Raw genomic sequence first — 7,784 nt, 5'->3', positions numbered from 1 at the left:
CCGGACATACGCCTAAGAGGAAGAGTGCTTGTTGCTTGAATGGAGTCCTGTGGCAGCCGTAGAATGGGCTTCGGGTGCCCTTATCTAAGATGTCGCCCGTCCTCGGAAAACAACAACGGTGCCCTTATCCAAGATGTCGCCCGTCCTCGTAAGACAACCTTCCCCTTATCCAAGATGTCGTCCGTCCTCGGAAGACAACAATGCCCTTAGCCAAGATGTCGCCCTTGCTTGCAGACTATAACGGTGCCCCTATAGAAGATTTGTCCCTTATCCAAGATGGCACCCGTCCTTACAGACTATATCGGTGTCCCTATCCAAGATGGCGGACGTGCTCAGCAGACGACGGTTGACGTCTGATCACTTGACGCAAGATGGTGGCCATCCTCACACAAGTGGGGCGGAGAGGAGGTGAGCGCGCGCGGGGCAGGATCGCGGGGGTGCAGGACAGTGGGGGGGGGAGAGGTGCAGGACGGGGGGGGGGAGAGGTGCAGGACGGGGGGGGGGAGAGGTGCAGGACGGGGGGGGGGGAGAGGTGCAGGACGGGGGGGGGGGAGAGGTGCAGGACGGGGGGGGGGAGAGGTGCAGGACGGGGGGGGGGAGGGGGAGAGGTGCAGGACGGGGGGGGGGGAGGGGGAGAGGTGCAGGACGGGGGGGGGGAGGGGGAGAGGTGCAGGACGGGGGGGGGGAGGAGGGAGGTGCAGGACAGTGGGGGGGGAAGGAGGTGCAGGACAGTGGGGGGGGGAAGGAGGTGCAGGACAGTGGGGGGAGAGGTGCAGGACAGTGGGGGGGAGGGAGGTGCAGGACAGTGGGGGGGAGGGAGGTGCAGGACAGTGGGGGGGAGAGAGGTGCAGGACAGTGGGGGGGAGGGAGGTGCAGGACAGTGGGGGGGAGGGAGGTGCAGGACAGTGGGGGGGAGAGAGGTGCAGGACAGTGGGGGGGAGGGAGGTGCAGGACAGTGGGGGGGGAGGGAGAGGTGCAGGACAGTGGGGGGGGAAAGGTGCAGGACAGTGGGGGGGGAAAGGTGCAGGACAGTGGGGGGAGGGAGGTGCAGGACAGTGGGGGGAGAGGGAGGTGCAGGACAGTGGGGGGGGGGAGGTGCAGGACAGTGGGGGGGAGAGAGGTGCAGGACAGTGGGGGGGAGGGAGGTGCAGGACAGTGGGGGGGAGGGAGGTGCAGGACAGTGGGGGGGAGAGAGGTGCAGGACAGTGGGGGGGAGGGAGGTGCAGGACAGTGGGGGGGGAGGGAGAGGTGCAGGACAGTGGGGGGGGAAAGGTGCAGGACAGTGGGGGGAGGGAGGTGCAGGACAGTGGGGGGGAGGGAGGTGCAGGACAGTGGGGGGGGGGAGGTGCAGGACAGTGGGGGGGGAGAGGTGCAGGACAGTGGGGGGAGGGAGGTGCAGGACAGTGGGGGGGAGGGAGGTGCAGGACAGTGGGGGGAGAGGTGCAGGACAGTGGGGGGGGGAAGGAGGTGCAGGACAGTGGGGGGGAGGGAGGTGCAGGACAGTGGGGGGGAGAGAGGTGCAGGACAGTGGGGGGGAGGGAGGTGCAGGACAGTGGGGGGGAGGGAGGTGCAGGACAGTGGGGGGGAGGGAGGTGCAGGACAGTGGGGGGGAGGGAGGTGCAGGACAGTGGGGGGGAGGGAGGTGCAGGACAGTGGGGGGGGAGGGAGGTGCAGAACAGTGGGGGGGGGAGGGAGGTGCAGGACAGTGGGGGGGGAGGGAGGTGCAGGACAGTGGGGGGGGAGGGAGGTGCAGAACAGTGGGGGGGGAGGGAGGTGCAGGACAGTGGGGGGAGAGGGAGGTGCAGGACAGTGGGGGGGAGGGAGGTGCAGGACAGTGGGGGGAGAGGGAGGTGCAGGACAGTGGGGGGGAGGGAGGTGCAGGACAGTGGGGGGGGGAGGTGCAGGACAGTGGGGGGAGAGGGAGGTGCAGGACAGTGGGGGGGAGGGAGAGGTGCAGGACAGTGGGGGGAGGAGAGGTGCAGGACAGTGGGGGGGAGAGAGGTGCAGGACAGTGGGGGGGAGGGAGAGGTGCAGGACTGGGGGGGAGGGAGAGGTGCAGGACAGTGGGGGGAGGAGAGGTGCAGGACAGTGGGGGGGAGAGAGGTGCAGGACAGTGGGGGGGAGAGAGAGGTGCAGGACAGTGGGGGGGAGAGAGAGGTGCAGGACAGTGGGGGGAGAGAGAGGTGCAGGACAGTGGGGGGGAGGGAGAGGTGCAGGACAGTGGGGGGGAGAGAGAGGTGCAGGACAGTGGGGGGAGAGAGAGGTGCAGGACAGTGGGGGGGAGGGAGAGGTGCAGGACAGTGGGGGGGAGGAGAGGTGCAGGACTGTGGGGGGGAGAGAGAGGTGCAGGACAGTGGGGGGGAGAGAGAGGTGCAGGACAGTGGGGGGAGGAGAGGTGCAGGACAGTGGGGGGAGAGAGAGGTGCAGGACAGTGGGGGGAGAGAGGTGCAGGACAGTGGGGGGGAGAGAGGTGCAGGACAGTGGGGGGAGAGGTGCAGGGCAGTGGAGGGGGAGGGAGAGGTGCAGGACAGTGGGGGGAGGGAGAGGTGCAGGACTGTGGGGGGGAGAGAGAGGTGCAGGACAGTGGGGGGGAGAGAGAGGTGCAGGACAGTGGAGGGGGAGAGAGGTGCAGGACAGTGGGGGGGAGGGAGGTGCAGGACAGTGGGGGAGGGGAGAGAGGTGCAGGACAGTGGGGGGGGAGGGAGGTGCAGGACAGTGGGGGGGGAGGGAGGTGCAGGACAGTGGGGGGGAGGGAGGTGCAGGACAGTGGGGGGGGAGGGAGGTGCAGGACAGTGGGGGGGAGGGAGGTGCAGGACAGTGGGGGGGGAGGGAGGTGCAGGACAGTGGGGGGAGGAGAGGTGCAGGACAGTGGAGGGGAGAGAGGTGCAGGACAGTGGGGGGGAGGGAGGTGCAGGACAGTGGGGGGAGAGAGAGGTGCAGGACAGTGGGGGGGAGAGAGGTGCAGGACAGTGGGGGGGAGAGAGGTGCAGGACAGTGGGGGGGGGGAGGGAGGTGCAGGACAGTGGGGGGGGAGGGAGGTGCAGGACAGTGGGGGGGGAGGGAGGTGCAGGACAGTGGGGGGGAGGGAGGTGCAGGACAGTGGGGGGGGAGGGAGGTGCAGGACAGTGGGGGGAGGAGAGGTGCAGGACAGTGGAGGGGAGAGAGGTGCAGGACAGTGGGGGGGAGGGAGGTGCAGGACAGTGGGGGGAGAGAGAGGTGCAGGACAGTGGGGGGGAGAGAGGTGCAGGACAGTGGGGGGGAGAGAGGTGCAGGACAGTGGGGGGAGAGGTGCAGGGCAGTGGAGGGGGAGGGAGAGGTGCAGGACAGTGGGGGGAGGAGAGGTGCAGGACAGTGGGGGGAGAGAGAGGTGCAGGACAGTGGGGGGGAGGGAGAGGTGCAGGACAGTGGGGGAGGGAGAGGTGAAGGACAGTTGGGGGAGGGGAAGATTTCTTTGGTTGCAGCTAGGTCCGGTTGTCTGTCTGGCCCCCAATGCTGCTGTTTAAGGGCAGGGATAGTCCTGGAGTAGCTGCGTGCCATATAAATAACCTTCATTCATTAATTCGCTTGACATGCCCAGTTTCACTGCTTTTATCAGGGGTGGCTGGAGTTGCACTATGTGGAATCCTGCGGAGTTGCATAAAAGCTCTTTGGAGCCCCCTGCCCCTCCCCCCCCCTCACCTCCTCCCTCAGTTCTCCCCGCACAGATGTAGCTCGTACTGCGCACAAGGAGCCCTCGCCCCCGGGCCAGCCGCTCGACTGAGGGCCATTAACTCACTTAAGCGGCGGCTCAGATTGCAGTGAGTCGCATGCGCAGGCGTCTGTAACCGTGCATGTTCTCAGGGCAGGCACAAGTGTCTAAATCGTTCTCTATGTATAGCTCACCCCGTCGCCAAAGTCTGTGAACGGTACAGGCCTCACGCTGCTCCGCCGCCTGTCTCTACTCTAACCCCTCCTGTTCCGTCAGCTACTTAAGATGCAGCAGTTAAGCATGACATGAAGCGCTGCCCCAACGGTGCCCTACCACCTCCTTATCTGAATCACCGCCAGCCAGCCTGACGGTGCTCTCCACGCCGCGGGAGGGGGAAACAGGTCCCTGCAACAGTCCAAAGGGTGCCACTGCCAGCCATTCTGCCCCTGAAAGTGAAACCCCAGCTTGGATATCTGCAGCCTAGGGGACTGCCTGGCTGTACTGGAGCATTGGGTGTGGGTGGGGGCTGGCAAGCCAAAGTGTCTTAAAGCCTGGGAGTGCCCCCTGCTCAGACCCTACTCAATGCCCGGACTTCAGAGGGTCAATCAATCAATCAATCAATCATACTTATAAAGCGTGCTACTTACCCGTGAGGGTCTCAAGGCGCTGAGGGGGGATGCGGGGGGGGGGGGGGGGTGCCGCTACTGCTCGAAGAGCCAGGTCTTGATGAGTCTTCTGAAAGTGAGCAGGTCTTGGGTTTGTCGTAGGTGGGTAAGGAGGGTGTCCCAAGTTTTGGTGGTGAGGAAGGAGAAGGATCTGCTGCCGGAGATCGTTCGTTGGATGCGGGGGACAGGGGCGAGGGAGAGGCTGGCGGAGCGGAGCTGGCGGGTGGGGCTGTAGAAGCTGAGTCTGCTGTTGAGGTAGGCTGGTCCGGTGTTGTGGAGTGCTTTGTGAGCGTGGGTGAGCATCCTGAAGGTGATCCTCTTGTCGACGGGGAGCCAGTGGAGGGGTCTCAGGTTGGGGTGATGTGGCTGCGGCGGGGGACGTTGAGGATCAGTCGGGCGTAGGCGTTTTGTATGAGTTGCAGTCGTCGCACGTGTTTGTCCGGGATTCCTGCGTAGAGTGCGTTGCCGTAGTCCAACCTGCTGCTGACGAGGGCCTGTGTCACCGTTCTTGTCTCGGTGGGGATCCACTTGTAGATCATGCGGAGGGTGTCGTAGCAGGAGGAAGAGACAGCGTTGACCTGTTTCGTCATGGAGAGGGTGGAGTCGGATGATTCCTAGGTTGCGTGCGTGGTCGGTGGGTGTTGGTGCTGTCCCCAGCGTGGTCGGCCACCAGGAGCCGTCCCAGGCTGAGGGGGTGGATCCGAGGATGAGGACCTCTGTCTTGTCTGAGTTCAGCTTCAGTCGGCTGCCTCTCATCCATTCGGCGACGGCCTTCATTCCCTCGTGGAGGTTGGTTTTGGTGGTGTGAGGGTCCTTGGTGAGGGAGAGGATGAGCTGGGTGTCGTCGGCATAGGAGATGATGTTGAGGTCGTGCTGGTGGGCGACGCGAGTGATGGGGGCCATTTAGAAGCTGAACAGCGTGGGGCTGAGTGATGAGCCCTGGGGTACGCCGCAGATGAAGTCGGTAGCTTCGGAGCGGAAGGGGGGGAGGGGGGAGGCGGACGCTCTGGGTTCTGCCGGAGAGGAAGGATGTGGTCCAGTCCAGGGCCTTCTGTTGGATTCCGGCTTCTTGGAGGCGTGTCTTTAGTGTGCGGTGGCAGACCGTATCGAAGGCGGCTGACAGGTCCAGGAGGATGAGGGCTGATGTTTCGCCGTTGTCTAGTTGGATCCTGATATCGTCTGTGGCGGCGATGAGGGCTGTCTCGGTGCTGTGTTTTTTTTCGGAGGGTGAGGGTTTCAGGGGCTCTATGGTATTCAGAGACATTTGGTTTCGGCTCTGAGCTCTACTCAGGGGTCTGCTGATAAGTTTAGGACAGTAGGAGGCCCCAGTGGTGAGGGTGTGGCCTGATCTAGTGAATTGATAGTGGTGGGAAGGAGGTACGTACCATTGGATAAATAGGTAGGGCAGGATTCATTCTGGCATGATGCTGGTGTCACACAAGTGAAACCTCAACAGGAAGCACTTACAGAAGTAAAGAAAGCAGATGCCTGAGTTCCCTGGGGTGGGCTGGCCTGGCTAACTCGGCTACGCTATGTGGGAGGCGGAGTAGTTTGCTGAACTCTGCGCTTTTCTAGCGGGGTAAACTTTCAACTTTGCCAGCTTTGCGCATTTCACCGCCCACACCCAGCTTTCGTATTCTAGTACTTTCTCACCTTTAATAACTAGTAGGCTTTAGGTAGATCCAAATGCTTATTTATTTGTGTTGGTACATTCAACTACCCATGTGCTATCTGAGATATTAATCAGATTTTTATTTGGTGAGTATTCAGTTGCAGTCATGTTTGCACCGCACTGTAGTGGGCGGCACAATGGGTCTTGCAGAACTATAGTGACATTTAACTTGCAGGCCTGGGAACACCTGGTACCTTATTCATTAGACTTGAACGCAAGTTACATATGCCAATTCGGGGTAAGCACATTTTAGCATGTTGAAAGAGGAATACTGGCGCCCTTTTACTGGTTAGCCAGAGAAAAATGCACCGAGTGGGGCTGCCAGTGCTAGAGGCAATCCTATGTATTCAAACCCTTTTTGGTGTTTTACTTTATGCTAGCTTGAATGTAAGACATCATTGTTTTCTGCATGTTCACGTTTCCTTGAAGATTTCTCTCACATCTCTTTGTAGTTTTAGAGTGGGGGGGGTGCTTTCACAGATTAGAACAGACATGCCAGGAGCAGAACATGTGGGAGGTGCATTTGAAAGCAGGAGAGAGAGATGTAGAATGTACTTCTTGGTCTCGAAGTGCAGTGTTATAAACAGTGGTGCACAAATGTGCATTGTGTTGTACATTGGGAAGTATTATGAAGTTCTTATTATTGGCTTTGACATGCCCTCATGTCATCTTGAAATCTGTCAGCTAGCCTGAGCTTTTGCGCACACAGGCAGGCTCCCAGATTACTCAAGTTGTTTAGGCTATTCATGTTCAAGGATGTTTTAGGCTTTCGTAAGCTTCGCTAGTATATTGTGTGGGAAGTGTGCTTGGTACCTTTCAGAGCAGAGATTGTTGTTGCCAGAGAAATGTGTGGAGTGTACAGCTTTGTCTCCGACTCAAAATACGGGGTCCTGGCCAGCTTCTGTCTTGACCTTGACACAGACCAGTATGGTCAGAAGATAGGAGGCTAGGCTTCCAGAACCTTTACCTCAGGATGAGTAAAGGTATTAAAGGCGGGGGATCTTGGCACCCAGACGGGAGCTCGCTTGTAGGGCAGACGTGTTGTCATAAGGGAACTTGCATCCTGATCAACAATCCTGCCTGGGCTGTCAAAGGGCTGCTTGAGTTGGCAATGATGTTGAGTGACCGATCTATGAGATGTTTAGTTTTTAGGTCTCTTCTACGCAACGCACATGTGCTGCATAGGAGGGGGCTTTAGCCGTCTCTCTGCTCATTTTCAAGCACCCACTCGTGCTTGTGGCGGCATCCACCTTGCGGTAGCAAGCTGCGGTAAGCCACAAGCACGAGTGCAGTGCTTGAAAAATGAAGACCACGCACACACCACTCACGGGCTTGTTATTTGTAGGCAGCTTGCTCCTCATTGGCTGCAATACGTCGCTGTAGTGCCCGTAGCGGTGGTTCTCTCTCTCTCCTCCACTCTTCCTGATCCACTCTCTCCTGCTCCTTTCGCTCTCTAGTCTGTCTACCTGCCTGTCTATCTGCCTAATCCCCTCTGTCGGTTTCTCTCTGTTCCTCTCTATCAGCCTCCTTCCTTCTCAATATATTACCTTCCATATTGTACATTCTCTCTATCGGCTCCTGTCTGTTCCCATCCCTCTCCCCCTTCTCTCAACACGTCTTTCTCTGTCTTTTTGTTTGTCTTGTCCCCCTCTTTTTAACCCTCTCTTTCCCAAAGTATCTTTCCTTTGTTCCTTACATTCTCTTTCAGTATAATTTTTTATCACTCACTCCCTATCTCACTCAGATGTTTCTCCCTCAA

General features: G+C 59.7%; 1 protein-coding gene across 2 annotated transcripts in view; it reads left to right on the top strand.

Annotated features, from left to right (window-relative positions):
* The first annotated feature begins 328 nt into the window (after positions 1 to 328).
* LOC144817651 (uncharacterized) overlaps positions 329 to 7,784 on the top strand; it is a 434,119-nt gene continuing 426,663 nt past the window's right edge. The window contains exon 1 of one of the 2 annotated variants that reach the window (XM_078674371.1): positions 329 to 408. The gene's annotated coding sequence lies outside the window, so the exon portion shown is untranslated. The remainder of the gene's footprint in view (positions 409 to 7,784) is intronic. The other variant, XM_078674372.1, reaches the window with a different exon arrangement.

The sequence above is a fragment of the Lissotriton helveticus genome, chromosome 2_1, assembly GCF_964261635.1.
Source record: "Lissotriton helveticus chromosome 2_1, aLisHel1.1, whole genome shotgun sequence".
Classification (NCBI taxonomy): domain Eukaryota; kingdom Metazoa; phylum Chordata; class Amphibia; order Caudata; family Salamandridae; genus Lissotriton; species Lissotriton helveticus.
The sequence above is the reverse complement of the archived record's forward strand: the minus strand, read 5'-3'. Positions and strand labels throughout refer to the sequence as shown.